Genomic DNA, 24,431 nt, shown 5'->3' with positions numbered 1-24,431 from the left:
TACATAGTAGATGAGGTTGAAAAAACACGTAGGTCCATCAAGTTCAACCTATGCTAAATTTAGACAACAGATACTTTATCCTATATCTATACTTACTTATTGATCCAGAGGAAGGCAAACAAAAAACCCCATTAAGGGGAAAAATTAATTCCTTCCTGACTCCAAGAATTGGCAATCGGATTAATCCCTGGATCAACATCCTTACCATGTATACTTATTTGGTATATCCCTGTATACCTTTCCCATCTAAAAAGATGTCCAACCTTTTTTTGAACAAATCTATTGTATCTGCCATCACAGTCTCCATGGGTAATGAATTCCACATTTTAACTGCCCTTACTGTAAAGAACCCTTTCCTTTGTTGTGGTGAAATTTCCTCTCCTCCAACCTTAAGGGATGGCCCCGAGTTCTTTGTACTGCCCGTGGGATGAATAGTTCTTTTGAAAGCTCCTTGTATTGTCCCTGAATATATTTGTATATAGTTATCATATCCCCTCTTAGACACCTCTTTTCTAATGTAAATAAATCTAATTTAGCTAGCCTCTACTCATAAGTTAGAATGTCCATCTCCTTTATTAATTTGGTGGCTCTTCTCTGCACTCTCACTAGTTCCATAATGTCTTTTCTTAGGATTAGTGACCAAAATTGTACTCCATATTCAAAGTGTGGTCTTATTAATGCTTTGTAAAGGGGCATAATTATGATTACTTCCCTTCCATCCATTGCCCGTTTGATGCAAGATAAGATCTTGTTTGCCTTTGCAGCTACTGCATGACATTGGGCACTATTGCTAAGCCTGCTGTCTACAAGCACTCCTAAATCCTTCTCCATCAAGGATTCCCCCAATATATCTCCATTTAATTTGTAAGTCACCTTTTTATTCTTGCATCCCAAATGCATAACCTTACATTTATCTGTATTAAACCTCATCTGCTATTTACCTGCCCACGTTTCCAGTCTCTCCAAGTCCTTCTGAAGAGAAATTACATCCTGCTCTGATTCTATTACCTTACACAATTTAGTATCATCAGCAAAGATGGAGACTTTGCTCTCGATCCCAACCTCAAGGTCATTAATAAACAAGTTAAAAAGCAGGGGTCCCAGTACCGATCTCTGAGGTACTCCACTCACGACTTTAGCTCAACCTGAAAAAGTTCCATTAATGACAACCCTCTGTTGTCTGTCCTTTAACCAGTTTTCAATCCAGGTGCATATATTATTACTGAGTCCAATTTTCTTTATTTTGCACACCAACCTCTTGTGTGAAACCGTATCAAAAGCCTTTGCAAAATCTAAGTAGACCACGTCCACTGCATTACCCTGGTCTAAATTTCTACATACCTCCTCAAAGAAACAAATAAGGTTAGTTTGGCATGATCTATCCTTCATAAATCCATGCTGACTATTACTAATAATAATTTTGTTTTCCATTAGGCATTCCTGAATATTATCCCGTATTAAACCTTCAAGTAGTTTCCCTACTATGGAAGTCAGGCTTACAGGTCTGTAATTTCCCGGTTGTGATCTAGCTCCCTTTTTAAATATAGGCACCACATCTGCTTTACACCAATCTTGTGGTACTGAGCCTGTGGAAATGGAGTCCTTGAATATTAAATATAATGGTTTGGCTATTACTGAGCTTAACTCCTTGAGAACTCTTGGATGTATGCCATCGGGGCCAGGTGCCTTATTTACTTTAATTTTTTCAAATCGCTTATGAACTTCTTCCTCAGTTAACCAATTGTTCATTAATATGGAGGTTGTGGCTTCCTCCTGCGGCACTACTATTGAACTTGATTATTCCCTGGTAAACACAGAGGCAAAGAATGTGTTTAATACCTCAGCTTTTTCCTTATCTCCAATAATCTGCCTACCCATCTCACACTGAAAGGGTCCTATATTTTCTTTTCTCATTTTTTTGTTATTCAGGTACTTAAAGAACTTTTTAGGGTTGACCTTACTTTCTATTGCAATCCTTTTTTCATTATCCATTTTTGCTAATTTGATTGCCCTTTTGCAATTTTTGTTACATTCCTTATAATTCTGATATGATGTCTCCGTCCCCTCTGACTTAAAGAATCTAAACGCCTTCCTCTTCTTGTCCATTTCCTCCCCTACCTGTTTATTTAGCCACATTGGTTTTGACTTATTTCTTTTATACTTATTACCCAAGGGTATACACTGATAAGTGTGCTTTTCTAACAATGTTTTAAAGACTGCCCATTTATCTTCTACATTTTTCCCTGCAAAAACATCATCCCATTGTATTACTACTAGATTAGACCTCAGTTTATTAAAATCTGCATTTCTAAAGTTTAATGTCTTTGTTGAACCCAAGTAATCTGTTTTTTGATCATTTATTTAAAATTAGACCATTTTATGATGACTGTTACCCAAATGTTCCAGGACTTGAATATTTGTTATTACTTCTATATTGTTTGATATGATCAAATCCAGAACTGCCCCTCTCCTGGTTGGTTCCTCAATCATTTGGGTCATATAATTGTCTTTAAGCACCCCCAAAAACCTGTTTCCTTTTGTTGTAACACTAATCTCATTGCCCCAGTCTATGTCTGGATAATTAAAATCCCCCATTAGGCAAACATGACCCTGTTTTGATGCCTTCTCCATTTACAAAAGTATTTTAGCTTCCTCAATCTCACAGATATTTGGTGGTTTATAGCATATTCCCACAAACATTTTCTTTATACGTTTACCTACACTGCTAATTTCTATCCACAAAGTCTCTACATTTTCATAATTCCCTTTATAGACATCATCCCTTATAATAGGTTTTAGATCCGGTTTAACATATAAACATACTCCACCTCCCCTTCTATTTGTTCGATCCTTCCGAAAAAGAGAATAACCCTCTAAATTAACTGTCCAGTCATGAGCTTCATCCCACCATGTTTCAGTAATGCCTGTGATATTCCTATGCCTGATTTCTAAAAGTTTCAGACCTAACTGCAAGTTTCTCTGTTGTCGTTTCCGGCTGTCTATGATATTCCTATGCCTGATTTCTAAAGTTTCAGATTTAACTGCAAGTTTCTCTGTCTATGGTTTTCCTTGCAATTTATGATATCTCTGTGACTGTGCTAAGGTCTCAAATTTAAAGTCAGCTCTCTTTTCTTTTATCTCCCTGTTGTGCCTAATATTTCTGTTGTTCATTCCTATGCTTCTGCTTTAAAGACACATTTCCTCTTTACTGGTTTCTTGGGAAGTTTGGTTTCCCCATGTCTGAAGCTATGGCTTCCACATTGAAAACAATCTTGAGCAATAAATGTGAATACAGTACCACTGATTCTTCAGAGCTTCTCAAAACAAAGAGAAAGAAAAAGAAGAGAGAAGGTGTTACTGGTGAACTTGCAGAAGGGATTAAGGATGCACCTCTAAACTCAAGAAAGTCTGCATTAGATGGAGATATGCTGCAGCCTAAGGCCTTGGACATAGTGGTTGTATCCGGGTGGAGGCGCGCTGAGGCTCAGGGAAAGCGGTGCTTTCCCTGGCCTTACACAGCGCGCCGTCCGTGGGCGTGTCAGGGGCGGGTCTGAGGGCAGACCAGTGACGTCACGGAGCTGGTTTGCTCTCATTGGGCGAACCGCTCACGTGACTGGCCCTGCACTCTGGCGAGCGCCAAATCTGAAAACTCGGTGAGACAAACGCTTCCGCAAGCGTGCGGAAGCGTGTGCGAGCCCCTGCTAAAGCCACTCTCATTGCGGCTGCAGGGGCTCAGTGCCAAGCAGCAGAGCGCCTCAGCAATGCGCTGACCATGCCCGAGGCCTAAGGCAATTCACAGAATCATCCCAGGAATAGTGGAAGAGAAAAAGGATGCCTTTAAACAAGGTAAAGATGCCCTAACTCAGGCACTTCAATCTGCATTGAAAGAGATTGATTGCCTCCATGGACGCTTTGATAAAGAGCAAGAAGCCAAAGCTGCATTACAAAAGTGGCTGTCCTCAGCAATTGCTAAATGTGTATTACAGGAGGAAAAAAGCACCAGTTGGAGAATGACCTGGTTATCATGTCAGGTGAGCTGGAGAGGGCATACTCTGATGCTGCCGAGGATCAGCGCCTCGCTGTTAAAAGTAATGCTTTCCTGGAAATCTCTATGAAGGAAATTGACAGGCTTAATACAAAGCTTGTGGAAGGAGAACCTTCTGTGGCTCTGAGGCAAGGATAGGGTTGTGGATAAAGTTCTTCTCTTAGGCTAAAACCTCAAGAAAGGAAGACAAGATGTACAGAAAACACTGCAATAGTGCATTACCCATGGACAAAACTGTAAAGAGAGCAATTTAATATAAAACAATTAATTATAAAACAATTGAACCAAACATTGTATAATGCAATATAAAAAACTTTCATGTGCCTGTGCACTTGGAAGATGAAACTTGCTCCGCCTTGATAAAAATTGAGATCCTACTCACCAAAGGTGACTAGGACATGCACATTTGTTTTAGGGTCTTTTCGCCAGGTATACCTTTTTTGGCATCGCAGGGACACCGTAGCAGTGAGATCCAGGAGGTGACGTCAGCAGAGGAGCCAATCGACTAGACTCTGGCAGCAAGCAGACTCCAAGTATAGAAGGCGATCCTCCCCCAGTGACTGGCTTATTTCACCCCACGGCGAGCGGTATACCTGGAGAAAAGACCCTAAAACAAATGTGCATGTCCTAGTCACCTAGGGGCCAGCTTCAGCTTAGGTATCTTCAATCTGATGTTTTTGGAAGATAGCTACACTTTGTCTCCTGGCCTGAATTTGGGTGCCTTACGGCAATGACGATCCTCCTGTGACTTTTGTCTGAGAACAGCCCCTTGGAGAGTCTTTTGAATGTTCCTCCAGGAATTTTGTAAAGAGTTTACTCTGGAATCTGCTGCTGGGACACCGGGAGGCATAGAAGAGATTGGAAGACGTGCCGTGTGAAACCCATAATTAATAAAGAAGGGCGACTCTTGGGTGGACTCGTTTCTCAGGGAGTTATGGGCAAATTCTGCCCAAGGAAGGAGATTTACACAGTCGTCCTGTGCGTCGGAAATTAATCATCTGAAATATTGTTTTAAGGACTGATTTGTCCTCTTGGTCTGCCCATTGGTCTGGGGGAGACACCCCGAAGAGAAGAGAAGTGCAATATCCAACCTTTGAGCAAAAGCATGCCAAAATTTGGAGATAAACTTAGATGCGCGATCGGACACAATGGAGAGTGGGACTCCATGGATACGAAAGATTTCCTTAATGAAGATGTCTCCAAGGTGGCAGAATTGGGAAGGCCCTTGAGGGGTATGAAATGTGACTGTTTTGAAAACCAATCAACAATAACAAGAATAGTGTTCATCCCACTAGAAACAGGAAGCTCGACAATAAAGTCAATTGAAAGGTGAGTCCATAGACGATCTGGTATGTGCAAAGGGCAAAGAAGACCCTGAGGTTTGTTGCGAGAGGATTTATTTTGCGCACAAATGGAGCAGGACCTGATGAATTCCTCGATATCCTTGAGTATATTAGGCCACCAGGTGTGTCTGATTAAATCAGAAGTTCTTCTCGTACTAGGATGACCAGCGGACTTAGAGGAGTGACCCCACTCAAGGATTTTTCTGTGGAATTATGGTGCAGCATACAAACAACCCTCCTGCACCTCCATACCCTCAGGAATGTGTGACTGAGAAGCCAGGATCTTGTCCAATGCATCAAAAGAATTTGCTGAAATGATATATTTAGAGGGTAGAATAGTTAAAGAATTGTCCTCTGTTTTGTCTTCACTGACGAATTGGCGGGATAAAGCATCAGCCTTTAGGTTCTTGGTTCCAGGGATGTAGGAAATTATGTAATTAAATCTAGAAAAGAAAAGAGCCCGACGAATCTGACGGGAGCCGAGGCGACGAGCACCTTCGATGTACAATACATTTTTATGATCCGTGAGGATTGAGATGGGATTCTCGGTGCCCTCCAAAAGATGTCTCCACTCTTGAAGGGCAAGTTTAATAGCTAAGAGTTCTTGGTTGCCAACATTGTAGTTTTGTTCAGCAGAAGAAAACTTTTTGGAGAAAAAGCCACAAGGGTGTAATCTGTCTTGAGGAGTTTGTCTCTGTGAGAGAATGGCTCCAGCCCCTATGTGTGATGCATCTACCTCCAGAGTGAAGGGAAGTTTGGGGTCAGGATGGCGTAGAATGGGGATGGAAACAAATGCTTTCTTGAGGGAATCAAAGGCCTAAAGTGCTTCAGGAGACTAGGAAGAAGTATCCGCACCTTTCTTTGTTAGAGCTGTAATTGGGACAACGGTAGAGGAGTACATTTACGGTAATAATAATTAGCGAAAACTGCCTTGAGTTTATCGGGGTCCATAGAAAAAACGGAGTCTGAAATGATATATGCTAGGAAGAAAGTGGACGTTTGATGAAACATACATTTCTCCATCTTGGCGTATAGATGATTTTCATGAAGGCGAGACAGGACCAGCTTGGTGTGTTGGATGTGTTCGTGAGAGATTTAGAGAAAATAAGAATATCATCAAGATAGACAATGATAAAAATTTTGAGAACATCCCGAAAAATGTAATTCACGAACGCCTGAAAAACAGCAGGAGCATTACATAATCCAAAAGGCATGACCAGATATTCGTAATGACCATCTCATGTGTTAAATGCCATCTTCCAATCATCCCCTTGACGTATACATATCAGATTGTAGGCCCCTCGAAGATCGAGTTTGGAAAAAATAGTAGAACCTTGCAAACTATCAAAAAGTTCCGAGATAAGTGGTAGAGGGTAACGGTTCTTTAAGGTGATTTTTATTAAGCCCTCTGTAATCTATTCATGGGCAGAGTGAACCATCTTTCTTTTTAACAAAAAAGAAACAAGCCCCAGCTGGGGAAGAGGAATTTCTAATGAAGCCTTTCTTTAAATTCTCTTGAATGTACTCCGACATTGCCTTGGTCTCAGGAATATATAACGGGTAAGATCTTGATTTCGAAAGGACTGCTCCAGGCAAGAGTTCAACGGGGCAATCAAAACCCCATTGAATGGGTTTCTTGTGAGTTCAATCAAAATGTGTATTATGTCGTTGGAGCAAAGGGAGGCCCACAATTACCTACACCGAGGGTGAGTGGATTACGTCCAAAGTTATCTCCTCCTTGTGACCATCCTTAGTAGAGAGAGTAAGCATATGCATCTCCAAAGAGATGAAAGCTGGCTGGAGATGACGTCAATCAATGGCCTCCAACCCGACGTGCACGGATTTTTTCGACTAGAGCAATTTTGTTCTTTATTGCGAAATATTGGTCCACAAAATTTCCTCCAGACCTGGAATCAATGAAAGCAGAGGTGGAGGTAAGGAAGTCAGGACCCTCAAGGAAGACTGGAAGCATAATCCGAGTCAGCAGGTTTTCTTTAATAGAAGGGGAAGCAGAAATGGTACCCAATGAGATCCCCTCATACCTCATTGGGGGTTGGCGTTTCCCGGCTTTGTGGGGAAGCGAAGTACCAGATGACCAGGCAAACCGCAGTAGAGACAGAGACCTCCATTTCTCCGGCGTTGTTTTTCAGAAAAAGAGATTTGGTGATGCCAACGTGACGCCGGTCAGCAGAGCGATAATGTATGCCACCTTGGATCTATCAGAAGAGAAACGTGAAGGCGTTAACTCGAATTGTTTATCACATTGATTGAAGAGTCCTCTACAGCCATGGGGATCCCCCGCATAACGATTGGGGAAGACGCGGTTCAAGAGGGAAAGATACCTCTGAGGTAGGGGAGTACAGGGTTGCAAGTAAAATTATTCTGGACTGGGATTGTCATGAAGACAAGGTTGCAAATCTTTGAGTCAAAAAAGTAATCTGATTCTCCAAATATTGAAAGCGTTCACCAATGGAAGCTAGGGCCTGGCCCACCTCAGCGGGGTCTGCGTTTGTTGGGCTGAGCATACTGTAACGCTTACACTCACCACGAACGAGGCGGGACCCCTGTACTGAGGTGGGACAGTACGAAACTGCGCACCCACAGCAGCGGAGGCACACCTTGAGGGTGGATAGTCATTTTAGCCGGGTCTGGGTTGGAGAGATCGGGTTAGTCCAGATACTTGCTGGGATCCGGGGGCGGAGCCAGTAGAGTGGTCAGGGATGGAGAGATGAGGGTAGTCAGAGGTAAGCCAGGGTCGTTATCTATAGAGGGTACAATAGTCAAGCCGGGTCGGTACACGTGAAAGCAACTGGAGAGAAAGCAGCAAGGCACAAGGCAAGACAAAACAGAATGCAGGAACACAAGGCTACACAGGTTATGCTCAGCAATGAGGAAGTGAAAGAGCAGGGTTTAAATAGGAGAGATGCATGACTGGGATTGAGAGGCAGAGCAGAGGGAGGCAGAGATTGGCTGCAAGGCACAGGAGACAGGTGTGTGTACTTGCTTGCAGCTGGGAAGCGGTGCACGACGCGACGCGACCAGGTGGGCAGGGCCAAGCTCCATAATACGGGTTGAAGAGCTGTGTGTGCACGTGCGCTCTGTAAACAGAGAGGGGGACTAAGATGCAGCAGGTAAGGAGGGAACACACTGCAGGGGATGTGTTCCCTGCTTCCTTACAGTTTTAAACTATAAACCAAATGTACAAGACCCTCTCAGTCCAAGCCAGTGAAGAAGATAAAAGTCTCGATGAATTAAAAGAGGAAAATAGACTATTGATAGAGGAAAAGTCAAGGATGCAGTTGGCACTGGAAAGAGCAGAGGGTGCCTTGGAAAAAGAAAAGGATCAGTTGGGGAGTGACATGGTGATCTTGTCAAGTAAGCTGGAGAAGGCATACGCTAGTTCTGCCCAGTACCAGAGTTTCATGGATCAAGTTGGCACAGCGCTGGTAGCATCTCAGAATGAAGTTCACAGGTTGACTACTGAGCTGAAACACTCTCGCCAGGAAGGCCACGGTCTAAACACAGAGCTGTGTACAGTGAGGGATGCCTATGAGGTGGTCTTAAGTGATGGAGAGTCAGTAAAGCAAGAGAACATAAGCCTGAAGGAAGAGGTTATGAATCTGACTAGTCAGGTCAGTGGAGAGATTGAGAAGATTCACCAAGCCCAAAAAGATAAGAAACAATTGGCCCAGGAAAAGTTAGACATACAGACAGCACTGCTGAATACTGAGAGAGTGCTGCAAGAAGAACATATCTCCCTGGAGCAGTGTAAACACGCAGAAAATATGTTGCTGAGCCAGCTGCAAGACCTGTGTGTGAGTCTGCAGAATGTCAAGGAGAGACAAGCAGATGCTGAAGAGAAGCAGCAAGTTCTGCTGGTAGAAAGTATCCAGACTACTAACAAAGTTAAAATGCTGCAAGAGCATTTGAGTACCCAGTGTGTCCCGAGAGAGCAGCATGAGGAGGTGAAGGCCACAGTGAGCCTAATCAGAACCTCGCTGAAGGAGGAGTTTAGAGGCCATGTAACTATGTTTGACAGGGAGTATGAAGCGGTCCAGAAACTGAAGCAAGAGCTAGAGGAGAAAAGACACTGCTCCATCCCCAACAGTCAGTATATCCAGGAGAAAGAAACCTGGAAAAGCCAAGCTGCTGGGACCCTAGCAAAGGAATTGGCAGAACTCCAAAACGAAATGTAGGATATGTGGAGACAAGCTCAGAGCGAACACAGTGAAGAATGAAGACCCTGAGGGGAGAATTGCAGGATGCACTCAAACACGGGTCTCTCGCTGAGGAGTGGAATTTGCAGTATAGCCTAGGAATAGAAGAGCTAAAACTGGCAGCTGAACACACATCCAAGCAACTCACAACGCAGCAGTTGCAGATCACTGAGCTCAAAATACAGCTTTCCAAAAAGGAAGAGAGAGAGAGGAGGTGTCCGTCAAGTAGCTAGCCTGACACTGCACTATGAGGTCAAAATTACCGATGCCTCCGAATAGCTGGACCATACAGCACGTGAGAAGGCCCGGCTGCAGCTGGACAAGGTCCGAGAGGAGTTCCATCAGCTGCAGGTCAGAAATAAAGAAAAAGAAACAGAGTTAAGCCTTGCTCTGAGTCAGCTGGGAGATACAGTATGGAATCGTGATTCAATTCCAAGGAAGCTGAACTGGCAACTGCATTAAATGGGAAAAGAATGCAGAAGGACAGCTTCAAGAACTGAAAACTCAAATAGCTGGTCTTAAATTCTCATTAAGTGATACCACAAAATGGCAGTCACAAAAAGAGACCACAGAGAGCAAACTTAATGTCCCCATTGACTTGTATGGAGAGTCTGATGCACCCGTGCCTGAGGCCCATGTTCCTGATGTCCATGCCCCTGCGATTGAGTTGAATGTACCCATCGGGAAGTTCCTGATTCCAAAACTAAAAGAGATATGTTGGTCACAAAAAGAGACCACGGAAGGTGAACTCTATGTCCCCACTGATGCATGTGGAGAGCCTGTTGCACCTGTGCCTGAGGCCCATGTTCCTGATGTCCATGCCCCTGCATTTAAGTTGGATGCACCTGTCTGGAGGTTCCTTGCAGTGCTCGATGTGCCGGTTGCTGTTTCCTACGCCGTTGCGGTGGGGACAAGTGTTTTGCCCATCGAGAAACCTCCAGAGGTGGGTCACCCTGAGTCCGCCTTTCATCTGGGCCTCCTGGAGGAGCCTGGAGGATCATCCGGAGAAAGCTCTTGAGAGGGGGGAGTAATGTCAGGGTCTCTTGAACATCCTGCTCCCAGTCATAGTTCCTTTCCTTATCCACCAGGTGTGCTTCTACCTTCTGTCTGCTCTGGGGTTTGGCTGTCTGTCTCCTCTTGTTGCTCTTGTCCTGTCCTTATAGTTCCTGCTTCCTGTTTCTCTTTGCCTTTGTTTTGTGTCCAGACTCCATTGCCCATACCCAATGCTTCTGCCTCTGTCTCAGCTTCTGTTCCTGTTCTGTTTGGAGTCCTGTACTTAATTAAAGTCCCTTGCTGGTAATCTGGCTTGTCCCTGTTTGTTCCCTGATCTCAGTCCCTGCTCCCCGGTCTCAGTCTCTGCTCCTAAGTCTCAGTTCCTGCCCCCCTGCCCTGCTCCTGCCTTCCTGTTGCCGACCCTGCTTCTGACCACGACGATCCTGCTTGCTCCTTGACGAGGTACTATTTGGTGCTCCCCAAACATAATCAAGCAATAACACGGCACCACCTAGTCGTGAAATAGTAAATGGTGGTCAAGACAATATGTCAAACATACATAGGTGTAGGAAAACTGTTAGTATCACTCAACCTCTAAAAGGAACAACCACATTCCTCCAGGAGTACAGATGCAGAAAGGTGAGGTAGTTGATAAATAACTGTAGATCACTATGGATTGGTAGGATGCCTGGTAATCACTGATTGCTTAGAGTAGTGATTAATGGTACAAGAGTGAGGGAAGGAGGAGGAAAACCGAAAGACCCGGGAACTAGTGACGTCAGAACTCTGCGACAAGCCAAGCGTCACTCCCATCGGTCGCTTTGGGAGGGCACAAGGCGAATCCACTGAGCCACGATGAACACCGGGATCCAGTGTCGGAGGACGAGACTATCAGTATCAACTAAAGATACCATTATATGCCTATAGGGCACTCACAAATGTGAGTGCCCTGCAACAGGATTTTTTATTGTTGTTGTGTGCTTTGTGTAAACATCCTGTTTAAAACATCCTTTTAAATCTACTGCACAACCAATCATCTATTTTCTTCTCCAACTCTACTCTACCTACCATTAATCACTACTCCAAGCAATCAGTGATTACCAGGCATCCTGCCAATCCATAGTAATCTACTGTTATTTATCAACTCCCTCACCTTTCTGCATCTGTGACCTTGACAATCCTGCATGCTGCCTGCCAACGAATCCTGCTTGTGACCTCGACAATCCTGCTTGCTGGAATCCACCGAACCCTGCTTGTGACCCCAACTCTCCTTGCCTGCTCCCCACTGTTCCGGCCACCGAGGTCCTACCCACTCCAGAAGACTACCCTTGACAAATATTTAGGTTCTTATATAGTGCTAACAGTGTAGGTAGTACTGTTTAGGGTATTTTTGCAGAAAAATGAATTGGCCTAATTTTGGTATGTGAGGCACATAGATAAAATTACTTTCCCCAGGTCATGAGGAAATCTGCCACCAGGATTTGATTCAGCATTAAAGACTGTGTTGCAGCCAATACAATGTATGGTTCCATATTTTAAAATGTTACTACCAAATAATGTACCTGTTGTTTTTTTTTAATGAAAATCCAAACTTATCTCTCTTTACCCACTTCAGCTGCGTGTGAACCAAGATGAACCAATGGAAGAATACATTACAAAACTTGGCGATAAAGGCGAGGATGCTAGAAATGTCTCTAGACGTCATTGGTTTGGACAAACAAACAAAGACCAAATGAGAACCAATGTTATCAATGAGATCTTAAATACAGAGAAAGATTACATCAAGCACTTGAAAGATATTTGTGAGGTAAATGTGACAACAGCTGAGAGAGTTGTTTATTTGTTATATCCTCTAGATATCCACAAATTCTATTAACGAAAACTTCCTGATAGCTACACATTTTTAAACAAATATATGCTACTCAAAACTTCACAATTATAAAACATGTTACAGCCACGGCCCCTTTTATTCTCCAACATCACCGCATTTTTCCGGGATTATTTTCACAATGCCACGCACTTTACCGCACTTCACCCCGTTCATGCCGTGTTCATACCGCGTTCGTACCGCATACAGTATATTCAATATTAGAGGGGTCACGCAGTAAGCAGCGGAATGGCACTTAGAAAAAATCAGGCCTTTTTCCTGCCTGGGATTGATGCCGGAGGTCTCTGGAGCTGATACCCATTAATACCTGCACCGGAGCCCCCCGGCATGCATCCGAGGCAGGTAAAATGCATTTAAAGCCCACTTCATTACCTTAGTGGCTAACCGCTAAGGCAATGAAGGGGTTAACCAGCCGTGCCAGGTTTATTGTGGATAGCGGAGGTGGGTGAAGGGGGTATTTGGCCCTTGGTGGGTGTTTAGGGCTTGCGGGGGGGGGGTTGCGGGTGCACTTAACACCTTCACAACCGTAGCGGTTAATATCGCTACGGTCATGAAGGGGTTAAGCCCTCCCGCTACCCACCCGCAAGCCCTAAACAACCATCGTTGGGGCTAATAACCCCTTCACCCAACCCCGCTAACCACAATAAAAAAAATACACACACAACAGCCCCACACAAAATAAATAAATGAATGAATATATATATATATATATATACTGTATATATATATATATATATATATATATATATATATATATATATAAAAACAACATTACCCTTCTCTCGTCCGGTGAAGAAAGACTGCACTCGGTTCAGTAATCATGAAAAACTGTATTGGGCATCTGAATAGAAAAGATAAGTCACCTAATCCGACGTTTCGGTCCTGGAATAGGACCTTTCTCAAGGACCGAAACGTCGGATTGGGTGACTTATCTTTTCTATTCAGATGCCCAATACAGTTTTTCATGATTACTGAACCGAGTGCAGTCTTTCTTTACCGGATGAGAGAAGGGTAATGTTGTTTTTCTATTATTTGAGACTAGCACCTGTCTATATGAACCAGTACATTGAGTGCAAGCTGTGATGTTTGTTTTAATATATATATATATATATATATATATATATATATATATATATATATATATATATATATATATTCATGTAGAGGTATCAGTACCGTGTTAGCCGAGCTTCAATGATCAAAACATAAATAGATGATACCGTTCTGTGGCTAACGAAATGCTTTTATTTGTGCGAGCTTTCGAGATACACTGATCTCTTCTTCCGGCGATGTTACAATGAATGAATCAAGCAAAAGGTATACTATAAACAGTGTCTCTTGGAATGTTATCTGTGCTGGTCCTTCCCCCGGTATGGATGTGTTTTAGGGCTAGAGGTGTCAAAAGGTTCCTGAAAGCAAGTGATGAAAGAGTGTGTATGTGTATCAGTGTGAATAAAAATGAATGGAGAGCCCACAGTATATACAGTGCTTTACAAAAGGTGTGTGTGGAGTGGGAGTGGATATAAATGGTGTGGGTGGGTGTGGAAATGTGAGAGTTTGTAGCACAACTAAAAGTGTGTGTGTGGTTACTTTGTGGTCCCTATCGGTGTATAGGGATGGAAAAACAAGGAGTATTAGTATGGGTGAGAGACAGCTGTGTGTGCATACATATAGCACAGTATGTACAGACATGGCCTTTAGCGCTCATGGGAAGAGAGTTCACTTGTGTCAGTAATGACTCATAAAATTTTGATCTCTAATTAGGCCACTGCTAAGTGTCCCAAACAGTTGCATAAATTTGTATTCATGCAACCGTCTCTCTTTTGGTGTTTTAAGATTACCTTTGAGTATGGCAACCCTCAGATCGTCCATCTTATGGCCAGAGTCAGAGAAATGTTCGCCAACAGGACTGTCTCTTGTTCCGCGTGTGATGCTGTGGCGATGCAGGTTCATTCTCTTGTTTAGCCCCTGCCCTGTCTCACCTATGTAGTAGCAGCCCCCTAGGCATTTCATGCACATGATGAGGTACACGACATTGCTGGAGGAACAGGTGAACCTTCCTCTGATTTTGTATTCCCGATTCCTGTGTGGTATTTGTATTGTGTCCGCTGTATAGAGCATTGTACAGGTTTTGCATCTTGGGTCCTGGCATGGTTTTGTCCCGCATTCAGTTGTACTGCTGAATACTTTACTCGTCACCATAATACCTTCGCTACATCGATGACATCCTCCTGTTTTGGACCTCTGGCGAACAGGACCTCCTACAATTCTATGACAACTTCAATACGTTCCACCCGACCATCAACCTCAAACTCACCCATTCCCCGGATGAAGTACTGCACCGACACACTTTATTCGAGCAAATACCCAGTATGTACCTGGCAGATACCTGGAATGCGCCGCTCCTCACCTCTGACAAGCCCCGTTGCGTTTGCCTTCCCAGCCTGGGTTCATGCCTGGCTGACGGGCGGCTGATCTGTTAAATGATAATGATTAGGATTTAATAGGCTGCAATGCTTCGCGTGTCTACCAGATGGCATAAATTCATGAATTGTAATGCAGTATATATATACTGTGCAGTATTGCAGCCAGCGGGAATAAAATGCTTCAATCCCTGCCTGGAAAATACCTCAATGCACTCGGGCAGAAAACAGTCACAAACCTCAATACACCCGGGTATACCCGAATTCGTGGGACTAGCCGAGCTCGAATAAAGTGTGTCGCCAGTGTACATTTCCCAGACACCACCAATACTATAAAGAACAACCAACTACAGACTTCTGTATACCGCAAACCTACAGACAGAGCCCGTATATGTACAGTACAATACAGTTCAGCACAACAGTATGGTCTCACTGAAAGTCCGTCCATGGCCGATTCCTTGCATGGCGCATAACACCATTAATGCAGTCTCTAGCGCCTTGCATTACAGGATCTGTAACTGCATAAAAGCGCTGCATTACTTCCACAATGTTTTTCCTTAAATTGGCAGGAAGGGCCTTTTTAACGCGATTTCCTTCGTAGTTCACTTTGAACACCCACTCGCAGTACAACGTGTAGGGAACATGGTGCTTAAAAATGATCAAGGCATACTTGTGGGGTACACCAGCACTCATCACCCTATACTTCTCCCTGAGCCCCGGTGGCAGATCGCACAGGGTGATGTCGGGTACTATTTCGATGCGAGCGGGTGTAGGTCTTTTGGGAGCGGGTGTGCTTGTGGTGACGGGCGATGGTAGGTTGTCTGGGAGGAAGCTTTCCTCCGGTCTTGGTCGCCATGTTGTCTCCTGGCGTGGTCTTGACGGGGTTGTCATGTCCTCCTCAACGGCATACATGTACACTACCTCTTCTGGTGGAGGGGGGGTGCTTGGTGATGGAAGGGGGTCGAAGGTCCCATTCATCACATCCATGTCACCCTCCTGCTCCGGCGTCAGGGAAACAGGGGCATTAGCACCGAGCAAATAATGTATGCCCGCAATGTCAGCCTCTATCTTCTCCATCCGTTGATCCATCTGTTGCTCCATTTGTAGCATCCATTGCTCCACATTTAGCATTGTCTCCAGAAGCAGATCTATCTTTGCCAGCACAATAGAATTCCCGGGGAGATCCACACTTATCCCATTCAGCATCCGCTCTAACGAGCTGCTCCTTGTGCATGGCGTGTGGACATCTGGGGGGATGGATGCAACGGAGGATGAGATGAGGGTTCCATGGACAGAAGCAGCATCGATGGAGAGTGGAGGAGGTGACCTGTGGATACCCGGTAGAGGAGAAGCGGCAGCGTCGTCGAAGAGGGATGGAGAAAGTGACCTTTGGATTTCCGGGCGAGAAGCAGAGTCGTCTAAGAGCAAAGGAGAAAGTGACCCGTGGATTTCAGAGGCGGCAGCGTCGTCAGATGGAACCGGAGAAGATGGGGGTGGAGAAGACGGGATGAAGATTTCTGGGACAGCTACAGAGAGTCGTCGAAGCATATGGGAGGAAGTGGTCTGCGGGTTCGATGGGTTGGCTGCCATTCGTTTTGCGTAGAGAGCGTATTACCGTATATCTTCTTCACATAATGAGGCTGACGTCTAAGAAAACACTTAACCTTTGGGGTCAGCAGAAGGTTTTCTTTATTGGCCTTAGCCTGTCGCTTTGCCCTTGGCGTGGAAACTTATTGATGAGGTCAGTAGAACTTTATTTATTTTATTATGCTAGTTAATGTGTTTAATAACGGGCAAATAATCTATTATCCATATCTGGATAATAGTTATTTGGCACATTATTGTACTGTATGTGTTGGGGGGGATTGATGTATTTAATGTGTAGGTCAGGTTTATATTTTTTTACATACAAGGTTGTTTCTTTTTGGTTCTGCGAGAGACCTCTGGAGACCACCTGCGGTATCCTCGGGCTTCTCATGGGTACGTGTTGCTATATATATATAGACCCATAGTGTGCGGGGAAGAACCGGTGGCCTCACATCCGTGGGGGGCACCGCAGACCCGTAGTGCCCACCCGTAGGTCCCCAGACCCAGTGGAAACCACCTAAGGCCCCTCAGACACCTGTGGGTCTGACCCGGGCCCCCCAGACATCTGCGGGCCTACCTTGGGGACCCAATTGTGGCCCACAGTGACCCGCAGAGACCACTTGGTGGGCCATGGTGCCTGGCGGGACCCACCAACAGGCCTCTAGAACCTGTGTGAAACGTGTTGCTGGTAACCTGTAGGTCTGTGAGGTGACCAGTCGGGCCCACCGGGGACTCACGTGGGCCTGGGGTATGAACCCTGTATGTAAAAGAATAAATCATGTATTTATGGGAGGGCACAGAGGGTGGGGTTTGTATTTAATAAATAGAATGATGTTTATTGTGGGGCTGTGTATTGTTTTTATTGTAGGTACAGGGGGAGGGGGTATTGGCCCCAAGGGTATGTGGGTAGGCCTCCCGGCTGGGTAGTGGGTGAGGGTGGTTAGGCCTCACGGGGTGGTGGGTTAGTGGGGGAGGGTATGTAGGCCTCCCGAGTGGTGGGTGAGGGTGGATTAACCCCTTAATGACTGTAGCGGTTAATAACCGCTATGGTGATTAAGGGGTTAGGGGACATTACTGTACATTGCTGTTTTTATTCTTGTTCATGTTTTGCAGCATCGGAGGGGGCATGGACGGTGATGAAGATGAGGCTGGCCTTCATCGTGGCAGACGGACAAGGGTGAGTGCAATATGTATTTTATTTATTGTTCTTAATGTATTTAAAATGGGCACATTCACTATTATCCATTTGTGGATAATAGTAATTGTGCCCATTACTATACTGTACAGTATGTGTTAGGGGAGGGGGTTATTTCTTTATAAGTATGTATGTGTTTTGACATTAATTTGGGGGGGCACAGAATTGGTACTGCAGGCCTGCGGGTGTTGGGCCACCGCCGGCCTATAGTATCATTGATGTGCATATACTGTATGTGTATGTTAGGGGGGTATAGGGGTTGTTGCTGTAATACATGTATATATATTTATTTTTATATATATATTTATTTAGTGTGGGGCTGTTGTGTGTGTATTTTTTTTTATTGTGGTTAGCGGGGGTGGGTGAAGGGGGTATTAGCCCCAACGGTGGTTGTTTAGGGCTTGCTGTTGGGTAGCGGGAGGGCTTAACCCCTTCATGACCGTAGTGGTATTAATCGCTAAGGTAATGAAGGGGTTAAGTCCACCCGCAACCCCCCCGCAAGCCCTAAACAGCCACCAAGGGCCAAATACCCCCTTCACCCACCTCCGCTACCCACAATAATCCTGGCACGGCTGGTTAACCCCTTCATTGCCTTAGCGGTTAGCCGCTAAGGTAATAAAGTGGGCTTTAAATGCATTTTACCTGCCTCGGATGCATGCCGGGGGGCTCCAGTTCTGCTATTAATGGTATCAGCTCCGGAGACCTCCGGCATCAATCCCAGGCAGGAAAAAGGGCTGATTTTTTCCCCCTGATTCCACTGCTTAGTGCATAGACCCCGAAACGACCGCGAAAATACCGCAATACACTCCGGACAAAAAAAAAACGCATCTGCCCGCGGTTATCAAAGTTGCGCCGATTCGGCCGCATTAGAATAAAGGCGGCCGCCACTGTATACTGCAGTATATTGCACTCACAAATTATCTTCTAAAACCATCTGTTGCAGGATATTAAGAGGCTGGACATGTGTCTTAAAGGGAACCAAAAAAACAAATAATTTATGTAACTGTATTTGTAACCATGTACAGTATTATTTGTTTTAACTCTGTGCCCAGGACATACTTGAAAACGAGAGGTAACTCTCAATGTATTACTTCCTGGTAAAATATTTTATAAATAAATAAATACAGTAATAGTCCAGTCTTTCGGAGGAGGTCTCTTACATCTCAATCCTAAATGTACACAACATGACCCTTTGTCAGCAGTTATATCAGCCAGTAGGAGGTAATGTAAGAAACCCTATAGGAAAGAGGGTGGTGTATCAAAAACATCTATGCAGAAGGGAGAAATAGCTCACTCCCCAGCACTCCAGGGAGGCAGTGTCATGCACATATATAAATTCCCCCTCCTACTACTGACGAGTATTCAGGTCATCTGTGATTGCGTTCGCCCTGGCAATTAAATCTGGAAGGCTGAATATTGGACTAGAGTGAACACCTGGAATCAGATAGATAGTCTAATTCCTGGCCAGGGTGCCTGGATCTGAGTTAGTTAGTGATGACTAACAGATAGCAGTTTCCTGTCACAGCCTCTATTTAATATTGAAATGTGATAACGCCATTAATAATGCAAAAACTTTCACTCAATCAGAATGAATAAAAGTTGATTTATCGTCACCTTGAATTATCTTGCAAATGATAAAGAACGCACACTTTTTGCGGTGTGATGCATCATTTCTTGGACAGATACTCCTATAAAAAACCTTTTAATGAATGTTAACATTTTTAACATACGTTTTTAAATTTATGAAACATCTCAAAATACTTTGAATCTTCTTTTGGATATATTTGTATTGTTCAATGTTGAAAAAATAAGCAATAAATGGGGTTACAGAGGTTTACTAAATAAAAAAAGTGACAGTGTCAAATTGGCATTACCACACAGAAACTTCCATTCAAGTCAATGGAAGTTTTCATGCCAAAACGGCACTATTGCACTTTATTGAATAAGCCCCAGTTTCTGACTTCTTGCATCGCTCATCTTTCACAAAGGGTTACATAAAGCAGTGTCGAAAAAGAGCTGACATGTTTACAGAAGATCAACTGTGGATAATCTTTGGGAACATTGAGGACATGGGGGAGTGTACCTGAGACAGGTACAAAAGGTCCCTTATATTGGCGCACAGCAGACCCTTATAATATACTATGGTCAGGGGTGAATGAAATGTACAAAGCACAAGAACATTGAGGACATCTACAAGTTCCAGAAAAAAATTCTGAAAACTCTAGAGAAAAGAACCAACAAAGATGCTCCACATTTGAGTGAAATTGGTTCCTGCTTTTTGGAATATGTGAGTTAGTATATAGATCATGTTTAAGTTTTTTTGTGTTGATAAATGTATTGTATTTTATGTATTCAGATACAATATCTAACTTGATAGTAGAAAATTTGGGATATATTTTTACAGCAATAAACATCTACTGTACCATCAGTCTCGAATTCATCAGTCTAATTTACTTTCTTAGAAATGTAACCCTCCTCACCTGGCTATAGAGGAAGTCACATTAAATTAACTATACATATTGGCAGTGCTTAGTATCTCAGGCCGTTGCAGAGTGCTGGGTAGGTGTAGGCTGGGCTCAGTCTTTCAGGCCTTTGCAGAGTGCTGGATAGGTGCAGGTTGACTCAGTATATCAGGCCTCTGCAGAGTGCTGGGTAGGTGCAGGCTGGGTTCAGTCTCTCAGACCTTTGCAGGGTGCTGTGTAGGTGCAGGCTGGGCTCAGTCTCAGGCCTTTGCAGGGTGCTGGGTTGGTTCAGGCTGGGTTCAGTCTCTCAGACCTTTGCAGGGTGCTGGGTAGGTGCAGGCTGGGCTCAGTCTCTCAGACCTTTGCAGAGTGCTGGGTATATGCAAGTTGGGCTCTGACTCATGCCTCTGCACAGTGCTGGGTGGGTGCAGGCTGGGCTCAGGCCTTTGCAGGGTGCTGGGTAGGTGCAGGTTGGGATCAGTATCTCAGGCCTCTGCAGAGTGCTGGGTAGGTTCATGCTGGGTTCAGTCTCTCAGGCCTTTGCAGAGTGCTGGGTAGATGCAGGCTGGGCTCAGGCCTTTGCAGAGTGCTGGGTAGGTGCAGGTAGGGCTCAGTATCTCAGGCCTCTGCAGAGTGCTGGGTAGGTGCAGGATGGGTTCAGTCTCTCAGACCTTTGCAGGGTGCTGGGTAGGTGCAGGCTGGGCTCAGTCTCTCAGACCTTTGCAGAGTGCTGGGTAGGTTCAGGCTGGGTTCAGTCTCAGGCCTTTGCAAGGTGCTGGGTAGGTTCATGCTGGGTTCAGTCTCTCAGGCCTTTGCAGAGTGCTGGGTAGATGCAGGCTGGGCTCAGGCCTTTGCAGAGTGCTGGGTAGGTGCAGGTTGGGCTCAGTATCTCAGGCCTCTGCAGAGTGCTGGGTAGGTGCAGGCTGGGTTCAGTCTCTCAGACCTTTGCATGGTGCTGGGTAGGTGCAGGCTGGGCTCAGTCTCTCAGACCTTTGCATGGTGCTGGGTAGGTGCAGGCTGGGCTCAGTGTCTCAGACCTTTGCAGAGTGCTGGGTAGATGCAGATTGGGCTCTGACTCTCATGCCTCTGCAGAGTGCTGGGTGGGTGCAGGCTGGGCTCAGGCCTTTGCAGGGTGCTGGGTAGGTGCAGGTTGGGATCAGTATCTCAGGCCTCTGCAGAGTGCTGGGTAGATGCAGGTTGGGCTCAGTCTCTCAGGCCGTTGCAGAGTGCTGGGTAGGTGCAGGCTGGGCTCAGTCGTTCAGGCCTTTGCAGAGTGCTGGATAGGTGCAGGCTTGGCTCAGTCTCCCTGGCCTTTGCTGAGTGCTGGGTAGGTGCAGGTTTGGTTTAGTCTCTCAGGCAGATGTATTAAACAAATTATTTGCCTCTGTATTTACCAGGGAAGAATCAATTTCAGTAGTAGTGCCGCAGGAGGAAGCCACAACCTCCATATTAATGACCAATTGGTTAACTGAGGAAGAAGTTCATAAGCAACTTGAAAAAATTAAAGTAAATAAGGCACCTGGCCCCGATGGCATACATCCAAGAGTTCTCAAGGAGTTAAGCTCAGTAATAGCAAAACCATTATATTTAATATTCAAGGACTCCATTTCCACAGGCTCAGTACCACAAGATTGGCGTAAAGCAAGTGTGGTGCCTATATTTAAAAAGGGAGCTAGATCACAACCGGGAAATTATAGACCTGTAAGCCTGACTACAATAGTAGGGAAACTACTTGAAGGTTTAATACGGGATAATTTTCAGGATTACCTAATGAAAACAAAATAATTAGTAATAGTCAGCATGGATTTATGAAGGATAGATCTTGCCAAACTAACCTTATTTGTTTCTTTGAGGAGGTAAGTAGAAATTTTGACCAGGGTAATGCAGTTGATGTGGTCTACTTAGATTTTGCAAAGGCTTTTGATACGGTTTCACACAAGAGGTTGGTGTACAAAATAAAGAAAATTGGACTCAGTACAGGCATACCCCGCTTTAACATACGCAATGGGAACGGTGCATGTATGTAAAGTGAAAATGAACTTAAAGTGAAGCACTGCCTTTTTCCACTTTACAATGCATGTACTGTACTGCAAACATCATATATGTGCATAACTGATGTAAATAACGCATTTGTAACCAAAATAAATACAGTAGGCGTTATTCAAATAAAATGAATGGGAGCAAGCAAGGAGGTGAGAGGCGCGCACGCGGGTCAGTACTGTATAGCAGCTCTCTCCTTCTTGCAGTCTCTCCCTCCTTCTCGCAATCTCTCCCTCCTTCTCGCAGTCTCTCCCTCCTTCTCGCAGTCTCTCTCTCTCCTTCTCGCAGTCTCTCCCTCCTTCTCGCAGTCTCTCCCTCCTTCTCGCAGTCTCTCCCTCCTTCTCGCAGTCTCTCTCTCTCCTTCTCGCTGTCTCTCTCCGTCTCGCAGTCTCTCTCTCTCCGTCTCGCAGTCTCTCTCTCTCCGTCTCGCAGTCTCTCTCTCTCTGTGTCGCAGTCTCTCTCTCTCTGTCTCGCAGTCTCTCTCTCTCTCTCACTCAGTCTCTCTCTCTCTCACTCAGTCATGCACTCTCTCTCTCACTCAGTCACGCACTCTCACTCAGTCACGCACTCTCTCTCTCACTCAGTCACGCACTCTCTCTTACTCAGTCAGTCATGCACTCTTACTCAGTCACACTCAGTCACACTCAGTCACACTCAGTCACACTCAGTCACACACTGTCACTCAGTCACACACAATCACTCAGTCACACACAGTCACTCAGTCACACACAGTCACACACAGTCACACACAGTCACACACAGTCACACACAGTCACTCAGTCACACAAACACACACACACACACACACACACACACAAACACACACATTGTCACTCAGTCACACACACACTGTCACTCAGTCACACACACACACACACACACACACACACACACACACACACACACACACACACACACACACACACACACACACACACACACACACACACACACACACACACTGTCACTCAGTCACACACACACTGTCACTCAGTCACACACACACTGTCACTCAGTCACACACACACTGTCACTCAGACACACACACACACACACACACACACACACACACACACACACACACACACACACACACACACACACACTGTCACTGAGTCACACACACACATTGTCACTCACTCAGTCACACACACACACACACAAACACACACACTGTCACTCAGTCACAAACACACTGTCACTCAGTCACACACACACACACTGTCACTCAGACACACACACTGTCACTCAGTCACACACACATTGTCACTCAGACACACACACACACACACACACACACACAGACACACACACACACACACACACACACACACACACACTGTCACTGAGTCACACACACACACATTGTCACTCACTCAGTCACACACACACACACACACACACACACACACATACACACAAACACACAGTCACACACTCAGTCACACACTGTCACTGAGTCACACACACACACACACACACACACACACACACACACACACACACACACACACACACACACACACACACACACACACACACACACACACACACATTGTCACTCAGTCACACACACACTGTCACTCAGTCACACACACACTGTCACTCAGACACACACACACTGTCACTCAGACACACACACACACACACACACACACACACACACACACACACACACAGTCACACACACAGTCACACACTGTCACTCAGTCACACACACACTGTCACTCAGTCACACACACATTGTCACTCAGACACACACACACACACACACACACACACAGACACACACACACACACACACACACACACACACACACACTGTCACTGAGTCACACACACACACATTGTCACTCACACACACACACACACACACACACACACATACACACAAACACACAGTCACACACTCAGTCACACACTCAGTCACACACTGTCACTGAGTCACACACACACACACACACACACACACACACACACACACACACACACACACACACACACACACACACACACACACACACACACACACACACACATTGTCACTCAGTCACACACACACTGTCACTCAGTCACACACACACTGTCACTCAGACACACACACACTGTCACTCAGACACACACACACACACACACACACACACACACACACACACACACACACACACACACACACACACACACACACACACACACACACACACACACACAGTCACACACACAGTCACACACTGTCAC

At 45.1% G+C, this 24,431-nt stretch overlaps 1 long non-coding RNA gene across 2 annotated transcripts in view; it reads left to right on the top strand.

Moving 5' to 3' along the window:
• LOC142465526 (uncharacterized) overlaps positions 1–24,431 on the top strand; it is a 169,566-nt gene that overhangs the window by 18,472 nt on the left and 126,663 nt on the right. For both annotated transcript variants that reach the window (XR_012787912.1, XR_012787911.1), the window contains exon 3: positions 12,214–12,405. This is a non-coding gene — a long non-coding RNA (uncharacterized LOC142465526). The remainder of the gene's footprint in view (positions 1–12,213; positions 12,406–24,431) is intronic.

This window comes from Ascaphus truei, chromosome 14 (assembly GCF_040206685.1).
Source record: "Ascaphus truei isolate aAscTru1 chromosome 14, aAscTru1.hap1, whole genome shotgun sequence".
Classification (NCBI taxonomy): Eukaryota; Metazoa; Chordata; class Amphibia; order Anura; family Ascaphidae; genus Ascaphus; species Ascaphus truei.
This window is presented reverse-complemented; position numbering and strand designations above follow the sequence as displayed.